Source organism: Bos indicus, chromosome 14 (genome assembly GCF_029378745.1).
Source record: "Bos indicus isolate NIAB-ARS_2022 breed Sahiwal x Tharparkar chromosome 14, NIAB-ARS_B.indTharparkar_mat_pri_1.0, whole genome shotgun sequence".
Classification (NCBI taxonomy): domain Eukaryota; kingdom Metazoa; phylum Chordata; class Mammalia; order Artiodactyla; family Bovidae; genus Bos; species Bos indicus.
In genome coordinates, this window is record NC_091773.1 from 20,772,236 (window position 1) to 20,792,142 (window position 19,907).

General features: G+C 40.8%; 1 protein-coding gene across 1 annotated transcript in view; it reads left to right on the forward strand.

Annotated features, from left to right (window-relative positions):
- Positions 1 to 19,907, forward strand: part of SNTG1 (syntrophin gamma 1) — a 420,423-nt gene that overhangs the window by 144,602 nt on the left and 255,914 nt on the right. Inside the window, exon 3 of the mRNA XM_019973430.2 lies at positions 3,994 to 4,068. The gene's annotated coding sequence lies outside the window, so the exon portion shown is untranslated. The remainder of the gene's footprint in view (positions 1 to 3,993; positions 4,069 to 19,907) is intronic.

The window sequence follows — 19,907 nt, forward strand, 5'->3', positions numbered from 1 at the left end:
GCAAATGTGTAAACGGATAGTACCCTGGGTGGCAGTGAGTGGTGTTGAGAACGAAGAGAGCCGGGTTGCGGATAGAGTGGCTCCATGCTGCTTCACACTGAAGGGGTTGCAAGGAAGGGCTCAGTGGGAAGTCATAGCTGCAGGGGCCTGGATGAAGTGATGGGGCATGAGCCACTAGGGGCTGTGTGAAGAGGCCTCAGAAGAGGCTGGGCAGGAGTCTGTGCCCTGCTCTGAGGCATCGTCAGCACTGGGTGGACTTTGACTCTCTGAGGGTAGACAGCATCGCCTTGAAAGCGACTTTACAGAGAAAAGCACTCTGGAGCTCAGTGCCTTCTGAAATGTGTGCATTGGAGGCTCAGCGAGTCAGAGCCAGCAGGAGAACCAACGAGTATCACTGGTGAGGAAAGAGAAAGCTGACAGGAGAGATCTGAAAGTCAGAGGAAGCCGTGTGCCCAGAGAGAGGGGGTGTTCAGTGGTCCTGTTAGTCCTCTGTCAGCCCAGTCTGTGATCACAAACTCCGTGGCTCACCACTAAGTGCACCTATCGTCTCCCAGCGTCCAGTGACCAGGGTTTGGGCGTAGCTAGTCTCCAAATACAATCATGCTGGGGTTAGAGACTCAACATGGGAGGTTTGCGAGGACATAATTCAGTCCACAGCAGACATAGAGCATAGGGAAATGATGTCATCAAAAAAGCTTAAAAGTTTTAAATGGCAACACAGTGTTATCCTGAATGTCCATAGTGCCATTTTAAACCAATGATTCATATTTGGACATGTAATCTGTTTTTTTTTTTTTTAATATAACACTGTTGTGGGCATTCCTGTGCATGAAATCTATTGATGTGACTTATCTCTTTAAATCCTACTTAGGCTAAAGGATATCAGTGATTTAGGCTTTGATAAATATCATTGAGTGGCCCTCCCAGAAGGGCTGCCACGAGGTGTTGCTTACTGGAAAACAGAATGCCTGTGCCATGTGTGCCAACATTTGACTCGGTTAACATTCCCAAATAGATGCTAAAATGACTCAAGACAGTGTTCTTGAGAGTCCATTAGTGAAAACCTACATTCATTAGCTGTGTCATGATATAGTCAGCTCTTGGAGGATTCAGCAAGGGAGAAAAGAGAGAACCTTCTCCGTTGATAGGATTGAGGGGTGATTTACTTTACAATGGTACTATTTGCAGAAACAGCTAATTATCTTTCATGTGCCCACTGCGCACATTCCCCAGATCCCTGCCAAGACGGAGAAGCACAGAGCCAGGAGTGAGTCACTGGAGTGTAAGGAGATGAGACAGTTTGCAGGAAGACTCACAGTGATTCTTAGCGATGAGTAAACTCAGATAGCTCAGGAGTTTCATTCAGCTGGATCCATATTTCTAAATTCAGTTGACGTCTGAAGATTTTCATGTGTAACAGAAAACCTGGTGGCTTTGTTTTTTATTGTGATGAGAACTATCATTGTCAGCGTCAGAGTGAACTGTCACACAATTTATTATGTCATTAAGGTAATATCCAGCCATGGGCATGAACTGGTGGTCATCCCAGAATTACCCCACCACAGCCTGTGAGCTTATACATTAAAACTCCAGTTTCCTGACTTGACAAGGGTCATTTCTGTCTGAGGCGTTTACTAGATAGCTGTGCTTACAGGTCTCTGTAGGAATCTGAACCTAATTCAGAATCAGAATGTGTCTAGTGAGTCAGATGTGTCTTCCCTGGAGTTTCCCTGGAAAATCACTGCTCTATTAAGTGTGACATCTCACCTGGCCATCAGTTTATTAAAGTATTGCAGTATTTTCAAAACTACAATTGAGTTCATGAGAGGACAGGTAACGTAAATGGGATCATTAAAAATTAAGAGGCACAAGCAGAAACATGATTTTGGTCTTGCGAATTAGCAATCCAATTGTTGCTTAGGTATTGATTTATAGAGGCCAGCCCCCTTCCACAGTACAAAACTGAGTTAATAGCTGTGTCTCATTAAAATAGTAATCACCTCTTGGCATTAAATCAATAAGCTGTTCCTTACAAGGAATGCTTTTAAATATTATCAATAATTTAAACTTGGAATCTAACTCTAAAGGCTGCAATATTGGCAGTTACATTGAAATGCCAGCTGCTGGCAGACAAAATTTTGGTCAGGTTACCAATATACTCTTGTAATTCTTTTAAAGCCAATTTCCCTAAAATGTGCTCTACAGAAATTAATCTTATGACATTAACTATTCAGGATATACTTATTACCTTATTGCTTCTTTCTCTGGTCTGTTTTTTGGGATTATTTTCATTGATGTTTAATTGACTTAACAACATTATATTAGTTTCAGGAATATGACATAGTGATTCAATATTTTTATATATTACAAATCGATCACCTCTAGAAGTCTAGTTACCGTCTGTCAGCATACAAAGCTATGACAGTGTACTGACTGCGTTCCTCACACAGTGCATTTCATCCCCATGACTCATTTGTTTTAAAGTTTGTGCCCTTTCACCTGCCTCACCGAGTTCACTCACCCTCTACTCTCTCCTGTGGCAACCACCTGTGTGTTCTTTGTACCCATGACACTTTCTGTTTTATGTTTATTTACTTGTTTGGGGTTTTTTTAAGATTCCACATATAAAAATGGTATACAACATGTATCTTCCTCTGTCTGACCTACTTCAGCAAGCCGAATAGTCCTAGGTCTCTAGGTCCATCCATGCTGTTGTTGCAAATGGCAAGATTCAATTCTTTTTTATGGCTGAGCTGTATTCCATTGTATATCTATACCACAACTTCTGTATCCATTTATCTACTGATGGGCACTTGACTTGCTTCCATATCTTGGCTATTATAAATAATGCTTTAATGAACCCTGGAGTGAATATATATTTTCTAACTAGTGTTTTTATTTTCTTTCAAAAAAAAAAAAAAAAAAACAGAAGTCAATTTGCTGGATCTTTTGGTTCTTCTATTTTTAATTTTTTGAGGACACTTCATACTGTTTTCTAAAGAAGTTGCACCAATTTACATTCCAACCAATAGCTTTTTCTCCACATCCTCACCAGCACTTGTTATTTGTTTTCTTTTTGATAAAAGTCATTCTGACAAGTATGAAGTTGTGTCTCGCTGAGATTTTGATCTGCATTCCCTGGTGATTAGTGATATTGAGCATCTTTTCATATGCCTGTTGACTATCTATGTCTTTGAAAAAATATCTAGTCAGATTCTTTGCCAATTGTTTAAACTGGTTGCTTTTTACCCATATTAAGTTGTAAGAGTTCTTTGTATATTTTGAATGTGTTGGTGGTTTAGTTGCTAAATCATGTCTGACTCTTGCGACCCCATGGACAGAGGAGCCTGGCAGGCTACAGTTCATATAAACTCATTACTGAATATATCATTTGTAAGCATCTCCCCTATTCAGTAGGCAGCCTTGTCCTTTTGTTGATGGCTTATTTCATTGTGCAAAAACTTTTTAGTCTGATAAGGTGGTCCCTTTTCTTTATTTTTATTTTTTTTCTTTACTTTTTGTTTCCATTGCCTGAGGACATGTATCCCCCCAAAAATATTGCCAAGACTGATGTCAGAGAGAATACTGCTCATGTTTTCTTCTAGAATTTTTTGGGTTTCAGGTCTTAGGTTTAAGTCTTTAATCCACTTTGAATTCATTTATGTATATGGTGTGGAAAAGTAATCCAGTTTGATTATTTCACAAGTATTAACAGCTATCCGGTGTTTCCTACACCATTTATTGAAGAGACTGTCATTTCCCATTGCGTGTATTTGCCTCCTTTATTGTATTCTTATTTCTCCTCTTGACAATTCACAAGGCTTGGTTTACTCCTAGAAACTGATAAGAAACTGCGATAAAGTTGTATGTGATGTAAGTGTGAATGGGATGCATGTGTTTCTTGTGGTGGATAAAGTCAGTTTCTGTGTATAGTTTTTTCTCCTTCTCTCTTCTGAACACTCATAGGACTTCATTTTTGCTTTCTGCATTTAGACCACTCTCCAGAATGTTGAGATTGCCAGAGAAGTGACCTCCGAGAAAGGAAAACATTGCCCTAGCTAAATTCAGGTAAGACCCTTGCTTTCTGATACGTCATTGTGAGTAAAGTTATTGCTCTGTTGGAGAATCTTATTTATCACCTACTTAGAATTTCCCAACATCAGCTGTTGTGTGTGTTCACTTCATGTTGTGCAAAGCCCAGTTTGCAGGATTTCAAAGTACTGTGCCCTGCAAACTCTGACTGCGGTCCTAGAAAGGTCATATACTCTAAATGAAGAGGGGGACAAAGGCAGCTATAAGGGGAGTGATAAATACTAGCTGAGGGTGACTGTTCCTTGCCCTAGCACACCTTCTGGAATCACAATTTTGTTATTAAAATATCCCTGGATGCATCTCAAGCATGTATCTCCCTTCTTAGGAATGTATCTTTGAAGTTCAAGCAGTGTGTCTGAATTGGTACTGTTTGGGGAGAGGATGGAGCAGGAGGGGAAGTGCTACACGGGGTCTGTAACACAGTCTGCCGGCATTCCTGCTCTCACATGGGGTACTTAAACCTGCAGGTCTTAGCAGGCACTGCTCACGCAGCCTTGACCTGTAGAATGTCACCTGTGCCTCCAACTTGCTTGTCCACATTTAAAGCGGGGCTGGCTTCCCATTTGAATGGGAAATGGCCCTATGAGCAAAAGGACGCTGGGTGGCCAGCCACTGTGCGGGCTGCCTTTCCAGACGGGCCCTGCCCCGCCTGGTGCCAACTGCCCTGCACCCTGAACTAACAAGGTCCAACCTTCCCGGGCATTTTCGTTCTAATTGACAAGGCAAGGTTGCTGTAATATAAACACTAAACATCTGAACTGGTGAGTGTGATTGCTGCTTTTCTGTGGCTTTGAAAATGTCTGAGACATGGGCTTGGACTCCTGGTCTGCCTCTGTATCAACTTCTTGGCCCATTTCCCTCCAGACTTGTGATTCATATTCCTGCCCTTTCAGGTGTATTTGTGATGTTAGAGCCACTGGCTTCCCTAGTGAAGCATCCCTACTTCTAGCTTTGCTGACTATGTTGTCTGTCATGAAAAAAAAATGACACAGTTATCAAAGGCCAAGAAGCTTAGTCCTGCTTCCAAGACTGACTTTGTATTCAGGCAATTTTCTTAATGTTTCCTGACTCTGACCTGCTCTCCAACTGCCTTGCTTACAAGAGGGTCTGAAGACTTTGCCACCCGCAGAAGGTATGACTCCTGGAGCTGGCGTCTGGGGTTGCTGATTGATCCCTGCTGTAGAAATGAGTATGTGACTTATGTTACAGTTTTCACTTTTTCTTTTTTGTTTATTTCCATGAGAGTTTGAAGGAAGAAACACTAGTTTCTCTTTGTCAGCCCAGGATCTACCATCATGCTTAGATGTACAGGGTCCCAATAAGTATTTCAGAAACTTTAATAAATTAGTGGCACTGTTTCTGGAGTTGCATTCCATGCATTTCAAAGACATTATCCTGTCCTTCAGGGACAGATTGTAGCCTCGCCTGCTTTGGTCTTGACAATCCCACCTCTCCCTGTTTGGAAAATATGGTCAAGAGATTGTTGGGTAATTCTGGCCGCTGAAGACTAATGGTGTCCTTTCAGGGCTTAAAACAGTTGTGTGTTGGCATCAGTATCTGGTTGTGAAGGAGATTCACAACAAAGTCTTGAGATCGCTGTGAGGTACCTTTACTGATAAAAGAAATAACCACAAGTTCTAATGTAAAATCTCACCTATGTGATCACTCTAAATGCTGAGCAGTGTCACACTGCACGACGAAGTGGGGGAAGAGCAGGAAGCATGGTGGCCAGGCTGGTGGAGGCCCTGTGCTGTCCTGTGTGTGTGGACCTGGCTCTCCTGCCTCCCATGTCCACTCAGCTCCCACTTCCTGCACCGCAGCTGCCTGTCCTGCCTGTGGTTGGAATAGTCCTGGTGGTGCCCAGCCTGATCCCCCGGTGTAAGCTTCTGCTGCGGTCAGTGCCCGGTCTCCAGATGTGCCTCAGTGCTCCCTTCTGCTCCCTTCTGTAGCTCAGCCCCTGCTGTTCCCGCAGAGCAAGAGTCATCAACGTCCAGGTGGTCCAACCACCAGGCTTCCTGAGCGGAGGCAGAGATGCTGGTACTAAGCCCAGTGCAAGGGGTCCAGGCTCCCTGGGCAGACATTAACCATGAGACAGGGGCAGTTCTGGCTTCCTGGGAGGGAAAACCCCATATTCACAGGACCATGAATGGAGAGCAGCCCCACTGGCTTAATCCGTACAGGACCCGCTCTGTGTGGTGAGTTCCACAGGGTCTCCCAAAAGCACCATGTCAGGAAGTCACCATACAGCATCACACAGACGAATGCCCATGGGAAACACTCCAGGGGCTTCACCTGCTCTGCCCTCCCCTCCTCTTGCTACGCTTCTGTAAACCACTGGTTTTTAGTCATCTCTACAGTTTTACCTTTTCCCAAATGTCCAGTGTTTAAGCCTTTTTAGCTGACTTCTTTCACTGAACAATACCCATTTAAGATTCATCATGTCCTTTTGTGGCTTGATAGATGATTTTTTAAAGCTGAATCACATGCCACTCTATGGATGTACGTTTATTCATCCGTCTGTTTGTTCACTCACCTAGGAAGGAAATTAGGAAGAAAGCTTTTATAAACATTCAGGTGCAGGCTTAATACGTTTTTGAACCATTTGGTTGAAAACCTAGTAGTGCAACAGCTGCATCCATGGTGAGAATGTGGACAATTCTATAAGAAGCCGTCAATCTTTTCCGGTTCCTGCCAGCAGCTGGTGGTGTCAGCTTTAACACTTCATGCTTATTTTTAATATTTAACTTTTATAATATCTTTGTAGAATTACGAACCAAAACGTTTACAAGACACTTTAAAATATGCTCTCAGAGTAAGTAGAGACATTTTCTTCCAAAATAAAAGTTTATTAACACTTTCCCAGCCATATATGCGTTATGAACAACATTTGGTAGGGGACACTAATATCACAAAGCTGAAAACAGAAAATTGAAGTAGTTATAATTTATGCAAGTCCTATGAGGGAAAGTTTAAGTGGCCATGGGAGATGCCTGCCCCTTCCCCCTCTTCCCCTCTTTTTCTCTCTTTCCACACACATGCACGCACACACATACACATTTACATGCACATTCTCACACACAAAGTCCCACACTCACACACACTCACTCACACATACTTTCTCACACACTGAGAACCTTAAGGACATTTGAGGTGCTTGCCTAATATGTAAGTTTTTTGGTTAACAAATTAGAAAATGCAATTAAAAACAACACAAATTAACACACAAATGAACAGATCCAATATGAAGCTTCTTCAAATCATAGCATATGCTTTGTCAGTGTTTATTCCATATCTTCTTTGACTTTTTTGTGATGTTTAACCATGACTTTTTTGTGATGTTCAACCATGACTTTTTTGTGATGTTCAACCATACCATTGGACATTTCTTGCTTCTAACTGTCCATAAAGTCTATAACCATCCTCTCTTACTGTCTCTTCACCTGTTTTCTGATAATAGCTTTGTTGCTGCTGTCTGTATCTATTTCTGCTTCATCATTAAATCACATCTTTCCTCGATGCTGTGAACTCTGTGTGGTACTAATTATTCAGGGAATCCTCTTTCCTCTATGAAAAGCCTTCTTACCATGTAAGACCCAAACATAAACCCGATCACCATCCACAGATTTCTCAGGTGCCATAATCCTAATTAAGTACATTTTTTCCATAGTTAGATTTGTCTATTGTCCCTACCCAAGTGTGAAGTATTTGCTTTATTTCTAGTAGTCTTTGTCCAGTCCTAGTTCCTGGATGTGTGCACTGAGCCTACAGGCTGACGCCGCCGGAAGTAGCTGCCCTAGAACAGGTGGCCTCTTAACCTGTCTCAGACATGTGCCCCTCCCCTTTCCCCAGTCTCCACACTCACCTCTCTGCTCCCGGCATCCGTCAGATACTGCGTCTGGCTCTTTGAACTCGACCCTTCTGTTTGGTTTTCATAATGGACGTTAACATTAATGTGACCCCTGGACCTTTTAATTGTCCTGATATAATTCCAGCATCCTCGCCTTTGCCCGAACTAAAGCCCCAGGAACCACCCTCTGGCAAGCAGTTTCCTGCTGCAGCCCCACAAATAAACAGAGGGCACTCCGCGGGTTCATCAGGTGCTGTTGACATAGTGTACATTCTATTTGTTTAATTCAATTGAGGTGAACTGGTATTTATAAGAGTCACTGCTTCAACAAGTCACCATTTTGAGGATTTAAAGAGGAAAATAGCACTGGTATAATGGACAATAGTTGACAGCTTTCTTATGTCTTTTTAAATGTGGTTGCTAGTAAGCATATAAAAATGGTTAAAGGCAAGAAAATGATGTGAAGTTTCATTGGTGAGAATGAAGCTCTGAACAGCATCTCCCTCTGTGCTGGAGCTCCAGGCACTGGCTGACCTGTCACATCACGTGACATTGACCACACAGCAGGAAGGGTCTCCTGGAGCTCATGCTGAGCCTGCTCTTCTGAGCCCGACTCAAATTTAGCAGCTCTTAACCCTCATTAGGTACGTGTTTATTCTGGAACCCAGAGAGGGCCCAGCAGGAGTAATACAGGGGCCCAGAAGCAACACCTGTCCTTTACTGTGAAGAGGGCTGTTGACAGTCTTTCTATACCCGGATGCTAGAAACTTCGGGGGAGCGCACTGAACGCGCCTCAGATAAGATGGCTTAAGGGTGAAATTAATAGAATGGAAACATTTGCTCATTGTTAGCCCATGTCTTTAATGTGCTTTCTAGAATATGCTTAGATATCATAGGCTGTTGTTGTTCAATCACTGAGTCATGTCCGACTCTCTGTGACCCCATGAACTGCAGTGTGCCAGGCTTGCCTGTCCTTCACTATCTCCCAGAGTTTGTTCAGATTCATGTCCTTTTGAGTCAGTGATGCCATCCAACCATCTCATCCTCTCTCACCCTCCTTCTTCTCCAGCCCTCAATCTTTCCCAGCATCAGGGTCTTTTCCAATAAGTCAGCTCTTTGCTTCAGGTGGCCAAGGTATTGGAGCTTCAGCTTCAGCATCAGTCCTTCCAATGAATATTCAAGTTTCATTTCCTTTAGGATTGGCTGGTTTGATTTCCTTGCTGTCCTAGGGGCTCTCAAAAGGCTTCTCCAGCACCACAGATATCATAGGTTAGTGTTTCTCAAATTAGGGCACCCATCAGAACCACCTGGACTGCTGGTCCCAACTCAGGCTTCTGGGCCCCAGCACAGAGCTTCCAGTTCAGTGAGTCGGTTGGAAGCTGAGAATTTGCATTGCTCAGAGTTTCCAGGGCTGCTGAGACAGGGAGCACCCTTAGAAAACTACCAGAGGCCAAGATGGATGACTTACATTGGGAAGCAAGTTGTAAGTTGACTCTGCTGTGACTTGTCACTGATATCTGTCTGTTTTATTTCTGAGTGTGTTCTGTGGGTAAGGGGAACTGACAACAGTCACACTCCAGGTACCAGTTTCTCTGTAAAACCCTGCCTGAATTCCTGCATTATGTCTGTGTGTGCCATTTACACAATAGAATCAAGCATTCCATACCTTTCAGAAGAGACACAATTTTAGTATGAATCTTGAATATTCCGTGCACAAAATATAATATCTTTACAAAAAGTATAAAGATAAAGAGAAAAGATTTCAAACTACCATCAGTAGCAGATCTAAGAATTGAACTGAGGTTAGTTGAATCTTAATTCTAAATTCTTTCCTGAGTTAAATTCTAATCCAGGCTAATTCTCATCTTGAGTACACTTGAGTGAAGGTTATTTTGTGAACAGTGGGCAACATTTGATTATGTTTTGAGCATTTTGTATTTTTAAAATTAAATTATCCTGCACAGTTATTTTTCACCTTTCATACATTCATTCATCAATTCAGCAAGTATGTGTTGAATATCCACTGTGTACTGTGAGGACTCAAAGATGGATAAGGTACACATCACAGCCTCTGTGGAGCCCGTGAAGTCTGGTGGTTTGTAACTGAGTCTTTACAGGGGAAAGCCATGCTTTCTGCTTCTGATTCTTCTTAGAACCATTCTGTATTTCATTGTATACGATGTTGTGTGTACTTCACAATTCAGCTGTTCTGTGCTTTATAGTCATCACCTTCTTTGACTGAGGAGGTCATTCAGAACAAAAAGCAGTAAGACTCATGTTTCATGTTTTCTGCTCTTAAAACTACAATTCAGATTTATTTTTATTCAATGTGTCAAATTTTTTAAAAGTAAAGAAATTGGGTCAGCCAAAACACTTGTTTGGATTTTTCCATAAGATGTTACAGAAAAAGGTGAATGAATGTTTTGGCCAATTTAATATTTACAGTTATCTCCAAAGGATATCTTTCTCTGTCACAAATTTAAATGGCTGCTAAAGCAACCGACCCTCTCTTCTAAAGTAAGGGTGGTAGTTGTGTGCAAGTCAAATTAAGCACATGCACACTTCAGTCGTGGATCACTTTGGTAGCATCCGTTAGGGGATGCTTGCTTCCAGTCTGTTGGAAATGCCTGGCACCAGTTGATTTAAATTATCTCTCTTTGAGGAAAGACATAAGACTTGGCTGTAACTGAGGAACATGTCCTGATTCAAATGGATGTTTTGTTCTGTTTGAAAACCTAAGAAAAGTATAGTAACTGCAAGTATTCTTCTTGTTTTTTTTCTGTAACACTTATCTTTTAAAGGGGTCTTGTTTCAGTACAGCCATCTTCACACTCTTACAGAAGATTGTAAGCCACATTAGCACGTCCTGTCTTATCCACAAAGACAGCAGAGTCTGTCCATGTCAGATGAGCAGGCTGGTCTATTCGGGCAGGAGCTATTAGTAAGGCGGCATCGCAGGCCAAGTGAGGAGCCCACCACCTGTTCCCTCCTGCAGCCTATGAGGCCAGGCAGCCAAAGAGTCTGCAGAAGAAAAGGTGGAGTGACAAGATAATGAGAGTGAATTGGGCTTAGGTAGAATGGTGCAATTACATTACAAACAGTCTGCCTTCCTGTGCCAATAAGCCATGCTGGGTTTGAGTGCTTTCTAGATAAGCAGTTTGTTATTTTTTTCATTACTGTTCTTTTCCCCAAATTTTACCATTTCAGAACTTTCCTGTTTTCATCTGTCTTGCAATAGTCATAAATACTCATTCTTTCTTTAAACTTGCAATTTTATGGGACTTTTTGATTAAAAACATTAGGCTGGCTTTTTTTTTTTTTTAAATATTAGGCGGTGATTTTGCAAGAAACAAAAGCCTCTCTGATGTCAAACTACCTGCATTATATGCAGCTGCTTGGTGATGGTGAGAAGACTGAAATTTTCCTCTAAAAATCTCATTTCTTCTCCTTTTGTTTCATCAGAACCAACACTGTAGAACATGTGAGAACAATACTCTGTGGATCTTTGTTCATTTTGAAGCATCCAGTTGAGTTCTTGGCTCTGGTTGCTCCCATTATTCAGTGCACTCACAAGAGTGAAGTTTGAGAGTTTGGCAGGTCACTTTTGCTGTCATTGGTTAATTAAATGAATATTATTTTGAAAACCCCATGCCTTTAATACAGAATTATGAGACGAACCTATTCTGGGGATGAGACCAGTGACACAAATTACTATTAATTATTGGACTCCCCTGGTGACTCAGTTGGTAAAGAATCTGCCTGCAATGCAGAAGACCTATGTTTGATCTCTGAGTGTGGAAGATCCCTTGGAGAAGGGAATGGTAACCCACTCCAGTATTCTTGCCAGGGGAATCCCATGGAGAGCAAAGCCTGGTGGGCCACAGTCCACAGGTCGTGAAGGGTTGGACACAAATGAGAGACTAACACTTTTATTTGTCCTCAGTGATTAAAAAGAAAATCTTGTTTGTTTTCTGTGATGAAAAACAATAATTTAACCTAAAATATGCTTGATTCATAAAATGTGCATCAGTTATCAATTTGATAAGAAATACCTAGGAGAGCTGGTGTACCAAAGTGGATAAATTTTAGTTTAGATTTTAGGGAAAAAATGGATTCAGCGTGCCAAGACATAAAGAAATGTATGTATATGTGCATCTTTGATTTGAGTTCCTTTATTAATTTACATAATCCTCTTCGTAAGTTTCAGCTACTGTCATGGCAGCAAAATTGGTCTAGAATTTCATTTTCGGACTTTGCTTTAGCTATCTATTACTTTATCACTTTCGTTATCTATACACTTAATATCTGTGTATTGAGTTAGCACCAACTTAATGCCTTCTGGTAACTCGTATTTATTGTCTCCAGTGATGCAGGTCAGGAATCTGAGTGTAGCCAGCTGGCCCCCTGCAGGGCTTCTCGAGGTTTCATCTTAAGGCAACCAGCAGTGGTGTCTTGTCCGAAACTCTCAATGTTGTTTGCGATCCAATTTGTTTCTGAGTTACTCACTCTGGACCTCTCTCTTGAGCCCACTAGATCATTTTAAAATGGAATCTATTAATTTAAGCCACTTAAAAGCACAGAAATAAGGATGATAGCATTCATCACAGTGAAGGTAGATGATACGGGAAGAGTTCTGAGAGACGCAGAGGTGCCTCTGGGGTTACTGTGAGCTGTAGATGCAGCAGCTGCTTAAGAAGCACTGCAGCAAACAGCAAAGTGGGAGAAATAATGCAGACATTTATTGGTGGAGGAATTTCTTCCATTGCATAACTTTGAAAATGCATTTAGCTCTTATAATTTTGGAGCTCAGACCAATGGATTTCAGACTAGTCAGAGGGTGAACTTATTTTCAAGGTCTTCAGAAAATGCACAGTCTAAAGCTATCACATAGCCTTTACGTGGCTGTCCCTCATGATCAAACGAGAGGACCCACTCCTGGAAAGTAAAGGCAAGACTTTTGGGGGGTTTCTAATCAGGACAGTCATCATTTGTGATGATCATAATGGAGTAGGTTGCCATGCCCTCCTCTAGGGGATCTTCCCGACCCAGAGATTGAACCTAGGTCTGTTATGTCTCCTGCATTGGTAGGTGGGCTCTTTACTACTAGCACATTAAGAATACATAGGATCTAGATCAGGTATTTTTCTAATCGTACTCTTGAATGTTCCAAATTCCGAAAAAAACTTTATTTCAGAACAAGGTCAAATACTACCTATTTCAGGGACATAGTCTAATCATTTTTTAAGAGTACTGACAGATATTTGGTAAAATGTTAACTACCTCATAGTGTGTTAACATTGTTTATGATCTTCTTCAGACTTCTGTTTTCTCTTTGATCTTTAGCAACCTAGAGTGTCATTTAAATGACTTCAAACAAACATCAAAGTTAAGACTATTTCTGTGTAATACAGGTCCTGTCCTTATTCAGATCTGGGATGGGTCTCCTCTAGCAAGAAATCTGATTTGCTGTGTGTGTCTGTGTGTCCACGCCAGTGTGCGTGTGTCCACGCCAGTGTGTGTGTGGGTCTATGTTCATGCCAGTGTGTGTGTGTGTGTCCACACCACTGTACTTATAACTGTTTATGAGATGAGAGGACAAGGAGCAGATGAGTAGTGTGAGCTCACTAATCAAACTAGGGTCTAATTGGACAACGTTAAGGAAGGATTTTCTACTCCCTAGTGTTGAAAGATAACCTGGGACATAGTAAATATTTCAAGAATGTATATCACCCCAAAATTACTTCCATTCAGGCAGCACCGCAGCTGGAGTGATTCGGAGCCACCAACAGGAGCCGAAGAGACACAGAGGAAGTAGAGCTAGGAAATCCTGAGCCTGGCTGGTATACCGCTGCTGTATTTGGGAAAGGCTGTCCTTAGGTTTTGATTTCTTAACCTTGAGACGTTTCAGCCTGAGGTTTGTATTTGCTTACATAGGCTGCTGAGGCACTAGAGCCTCCTCAGTCTGATGGCCCCTCATTTAATTCACTTAACTGCTCTCAGATTGGTGGTTTAGTCATTAAGTTGTGTCCAACTCTTGTGACCCCATGAACTATAGCCTATAGTCCATGGGATTTCCCAGGCAAGAATACTGGAGTGGGTAGCCATTCCCTTCTCCAGGGAATCTTCCTGACCGAACCCAGGTCTCCTGCATTTCAGGTGGATTCTTTACTGTCTGAGCCAACAGGGAAGCCCTCTCAGTTTAAGGGTGTAGCTTTTCCTGTTCATGACTCATGAACTTTAGGAGAGATACTGTTGATCATTAAATATTTTGAGCACATTGAGCTGTGCAGACATGAGAAAATGTTTTATATTAAATAAATGGTATACTGAAAGAAACTTGAGCATTGAGAACAGGAAGAAAGGAGAAATAAATGAATCTGTAGATTCATACTTTATTGTAAAAATTTTTGACTTAAAGTCTCTCTTAATGTTTTATGAAAAGGTCACATTTAGTCATGTTTTTCTATTTTATTATATTATATTTTCATGATTATATTATGATATTATTTCTACATCAGGATGGAGAACAGATATAAAGAAGATGAGAAAGAAGTAGATCGAAGGCAAAGAAAGTACAAACTTCAAGTGTGCTCTAATAGTCAACAGTCCAATGGGTTAACAGAATGATGCAAATCAGAATTGTAAAAATAAATAACTTAGCAGTTAAATGTTTCCTTTACCAAAGGACTTGCTATTATGCTTTCTTAAGCTTCCCTGAGTCATGGTTTCCCTTTGAAGGCCTTGAACTATTTGAACATAGATAATAGAATCCAGGGTGTCCCTGATGGCTCAGAGGGTAAAGAACCCATCTGCAATGTGGGAGACTTGGGTTTGATCCCTGGGACAGGAAGATCCCCTGCAGGAGGGCATGGCAACCCACTCCAGTGTTTTTATCTGGAGAATCTCACGGACAGAGGAGCCTGGCAGGCTACAGTCCATGGGGTCACAAAGACTGGGACATGACTAAGCAACTAATATTTTCACTTTCAATATGGTTCTCAGATGGGAGTAGAGACTGTCCAGGGGTCTGGGTCCACATTCGCATCTGAGTAAGCAGAGCTCTCCTAGTTGAGAAAAAGCTCCTACAGGGGTATGTTCTCCTTGCTCTAATCACAGGCTCTGAGGTGAGGGAAAACGTGCTTGCATCCCAATGAGAGCATTATTTCTCTTTTGTGTTTCGTTCTTGGTTGCTTTCTTTTCTAAGAAAGCTCTGAAGAGTGAAAGCTCTTTTAACTTGAATAGGCTTCTCTCTAGAATATCCATCCAAAGCTATCCTCTGAGTATGCAGTGCCATTCATAACATTTACTCTTCTGGTTAATTTCTTTTGCTAGAGGAAAAATTCTAATTGATGTATAACATTGTGTAAGTTTAAGGTGAACAAGCTGATGATCTGATAGATTTATGCATGATCACCAGAGTAGGGTAAGCTACCATTCATCTCATCACTTAATTAACATTTCTTTTTTCATAGTGGGAACTTTTAAGATCTAATGTCTTGCAAGTTTAAGATATATTTTACAGTACTGTTAACTATAAACAGTATGTATTAATTAGACCTCAAGAATTTACTCATCTTCTAACAAAGTTTCTACACTTGGCTAACATCTCCTCAGTTCTCTCTGCCCCCAGCCCCTGGCAATTACCATTCTATTCTGTTTCTATGAGTTTGACATTTTTACGTTTACTTATAAGTGATAACATACAACATGTATCTTTCCCTTTCTTATATCACAGTATAACCTAATGACCTAATGACCTAATAATCTAATGACTGTGATTTGCACAGTATGACCTAATGGACCACCCATATTGTTGCAGATGGCAAGATTTCTGTATTTCTTGTGGCTTGATAATATTTTATTGTGCATATAAAAGCTTTTCTTTGTCTATTCATTCATTTATGGACACTTAGGTTTCCTCATTTTGGCTGTTGTGAGTGATGCTTCAGTAAACACGGAGTATCCTGTTATCCTGTTTACATTTCATTTGTATGTACACCCAATGGTGGGATTGCTGGATCATATTGTAGTCCCGTTTTTAGTTTTGTGAGGAATCCTCATTTATTTTCCATAGTGGCTGCTCTCATTTACATCCCCACCAGCAGTGAACAAAGAGTCCCCTGCCCTGTCTCACACACTTGTTACTGCTCTCCTTTTTTAGAGTAGACATTCCAACAACTGTGGGGTGATACCTCGATGTGGTTTCATTTGCATTTATCTGATCATTAGTGATGTGACTATTGATGTGCAAGGACTTATTAGTGCCACTTTATTATTTTCAGAATATTTTGTGGTATAAGTTGTTCTATTTTTCTTCTTATGGTGTCTACCCTTGTGAGTTGGTGATTTTCCACAAGGCAATTGCAATCTGCAATAACTAAATATGCCTAGCATATTGAGTAATAGGTAGATAGGCAGGTAGATGATAGATTTGATGAATAGATAGATGATAAGAGAGAGATCTTGATACATATAGGGACAGAGAGATAAGTTATATGTATGTATGTGGTTATATGTATATATGTTTTATATATACAAATGAGTTTATATATATGGTTGTACGTATATATTGTGTGTATATATATATGTAACAAGCTTTTTTGCTAAAGTAAGCTTTCAGTCAATTTCTAATCTTTAAGAAAATGCTTAGTAGCATAGAGATTCTCTCTCTCCATCTACTACTTTTATTTTTAATCAAGCATTTTCACATCTACTTGCCAGATATAGCACCCCCCAAAATTTTCTCTTTCCTCTTTGTTCTCTTCTACACTGAATAAAAAATCTGAAGACATTTTCATCCTAATAATCCAAGATAGATAAGAGTTACATTCTTCAACCCTCCTGACTTGCATAAGGGGAGAATAGAGGCAGCTCGGGTAAGAAGAACAGATAACTTGAAGGTTGCTTCTGGAAAGTTCTGATTGACCTGTACTACTTATGGTTTTGGTTTTTAACATTTGTACATTTTAGTTTTTCTAAACTGTGTCTTCCAGTTTTTATAAGAACCCCATACCCTCAGCAATTCTATGAAGGTAGTTGTTAGCTATAAAACAGCAAAGCAAGTTTCTATCCTGGCTTTCTAGGTATCTCAATGCTTTTTTTTTTTTGACACTTGGTCAAGAGACTCGTGGATATTGATCAACTCGAGTGAGATGCTCTAGGACTCTATGGAAGTAATTTACTAGTAAAATCCCACCAATGGCAGCATCTGAAATGACAAAGGCATCCGAAAACGAGAGAATCTTTGGATTGAGCTCATGGAACTCTTCAAATAACCTCCAGTTGAATCACCATCATATATTTTGATGGATAAAGATCTGTACCAAATTATTAATATTAAAATTTTATATCAAGATGTAAGTGAACTACACTCTTCTCTTAAATTAATGTTTTAATAACATGTTTTTTGCTAGTAAACAGAAGGATCTATTCAGTTCCTCTACATGTGCTTTTGGTTATAATTTGGTTTATTATCTGATTTACATTATTTCATTACACCTTTTCTAGTATGGATTTTTGAAGTTTAATAATGTGATCATTCAGAGAAGGCAATGGCACCCCACTCCAGTACTTTTGTCTGGAAAACCCCATGGACGGAGGAGCCTGGTAGGCTGCAGTCCATGGGGTCACGAAGAGTCGGACACGACTGCGCGACTTCACTTTCACTTTTCACTTTCATGCATTGAAGAAGGAAATGGCAACCCACTCCAGTGTTCTTGCCTGGAGAATCCCAGGGACGGGGCAGCCTGGTGGGCTTCCATCTATGGGGTCGCATAGAGTCGGACACGACTGAAGCGACTTAGCAGCAGCAATGTGATCATTTAAAGTCTGCAGGAAGCATGTAGATAACAACTGTTTATTCAACGGAACCCTGAGGGGCAAATGGGTGACATAGGGAGCTTTGCTTTCTAACTGCAATTTAACCTGTCATTGAAATTCTCTTTTGAGGAATGAAAATCGTCTCACCAAAGTACTTTTCTAACTCTTCAAATACCATGGAAAATGCAGGAGACATATACTAGTCTTTTAATTTACTTCAAATTGAAAGTCAGTGTGCTTTTATCATTTAGGGAAACTGATATATTTACTTTCCATAATCTATATGCAGTATAACTGTAACATAAATTATATTAAGGTAAAGAAAATCTCCAATCCAAAAATTTTTATCCCTTGTATGAGAATATCTTTAGAATTTTACCAGGATCCCATTTTCTCTTTCCTAAGATTTTCACATAACTAATTAGAATTTGTATTGCCAGATAACTCTCCAGAATGGTGAACCAAACTATTATGGTGGAGAAAAAAATTTTACTTCATTATCTTGTATTATCTTTGTTGCTTTTTCTCCAATATTAATGTTTTCAGTATATCTCCTTTAAACCTTTAAATATAGAGTTATGTGGGGACAGGTATTTTTTTTTCCCTACTTGTAGAACATCTGCTAAACAGTCTATTTTTCTAATTGATTTTGGTGGCTTTCTGATGATGTATTTGAAGGTGAAAGTGTTAGTCACTCAGTCATGTCTGACTCTATGCAACCCCATGGACCCATGCAACTCCACCAGGCTCCTCTGTCCATGGAATCCTCCAGGTAAGAATACTGGAGTGGGTTGCCATTCTGTTTTCCAGGGGATCTTCCTGACTCAGGGATTGAACCTGGGTCTCCTGCACTGCAGGCAGATTCTTTGCTGACTGAGCCACCAGGAAAGCCCTGATTATGTATTCAGTTGCTACTTATAAATTGGTCCATCTGAAATCTCCCCATTGTGTTCTTTTGGTGTCCACAGCCCTCCCAGAGCCACTGTATTTCTTTCTTTGGCTATGCAGTGTGTCTACACATTTGTTTTCCATTTAGAATGAGCCCTGCATCAGGTGGCAACACCCCCCACCCCAACACACACACACACTGTGGTCAGCTTGCCTATTTGCAGCCTTTGCAGCAGTCAAGTCAGTGACCAACCAGGTGCAGGCTATGAGATGCTGGGCACGTCAGTCACAGAGTGTAGACTGTGAGAAGGAAATCGCATCAGGAAGGAGCCTGTTGGGAGGAGGCTGTCTCTAGGGTTAACCTGCCGGCTCTGCAGGTGGGGAGGGGAAATCCTTACATGCTCACAGCTCCTTTTCTGAGGAGGAGAATACTTTTTCAGTATTCTGCTCCAGATCATTTCTCTGGGAATGGGGCGGCCAGTAATTCTACAAGACAATCAGGACAAGTAAAACCGCATTAGAGACCTCTGCATCCTCAGGGTAATTTGGGGGCAGCTGCAGAGCCCTCTGTGGCTTCACACCTGCAGGTCTGCAGCCCCTGATCCTTCTTGCTTCAGAGTTTCCCAAGGTGAGTGCAGCACAGGCCCAGCCCTGCTAGTGTACTTTTGTGACAGCTGACAGGTATTAAGGAAGTGCATATACTAGAAAGGGAGATAGAATTATAGCCAGAAATATTAACATCATCAGCAAAGTACAATACAGCGTCCATTTCTTCCTTTATGTCATTTTTTTTAGACTAAAAGTGTGAAGCCTCATAGAACTTTTGATAGCAAAAACAGCTATTGATGCTTCAATTCAAGGAATGGATGTGATCTTCCGTGATCACTTGTTTTCCTTACTGCCCAAATCAGTATGACCTTGGATTTTCTGCTATCACAATCAGGAGGAGGTTTAAATCTTTTAGCAGAAAATAAACAATATAGTAGTAATAGAAAAGTGAGGGGATTTCAAAGCCAAACTGCTTGAGTTAATGTCTATTTCCAATACTCAATCACTGTGACCCTGGGGGCAAATTATTTTCATTTTTTTTTTTTGAAGGTTCATATGAAATACTTAGTAGAGAAATTTATTGTAGATTATGTTAGGGCCAGCTCACCCGTGAAGTCAGAACCTGGGAGACTTGGTCATGCTTAGGTTTAGGACTTACTTTCTTGGGAAGAAAATTTCTACCATTCATTAGAAACTCTTTTTTTTCTCTTTC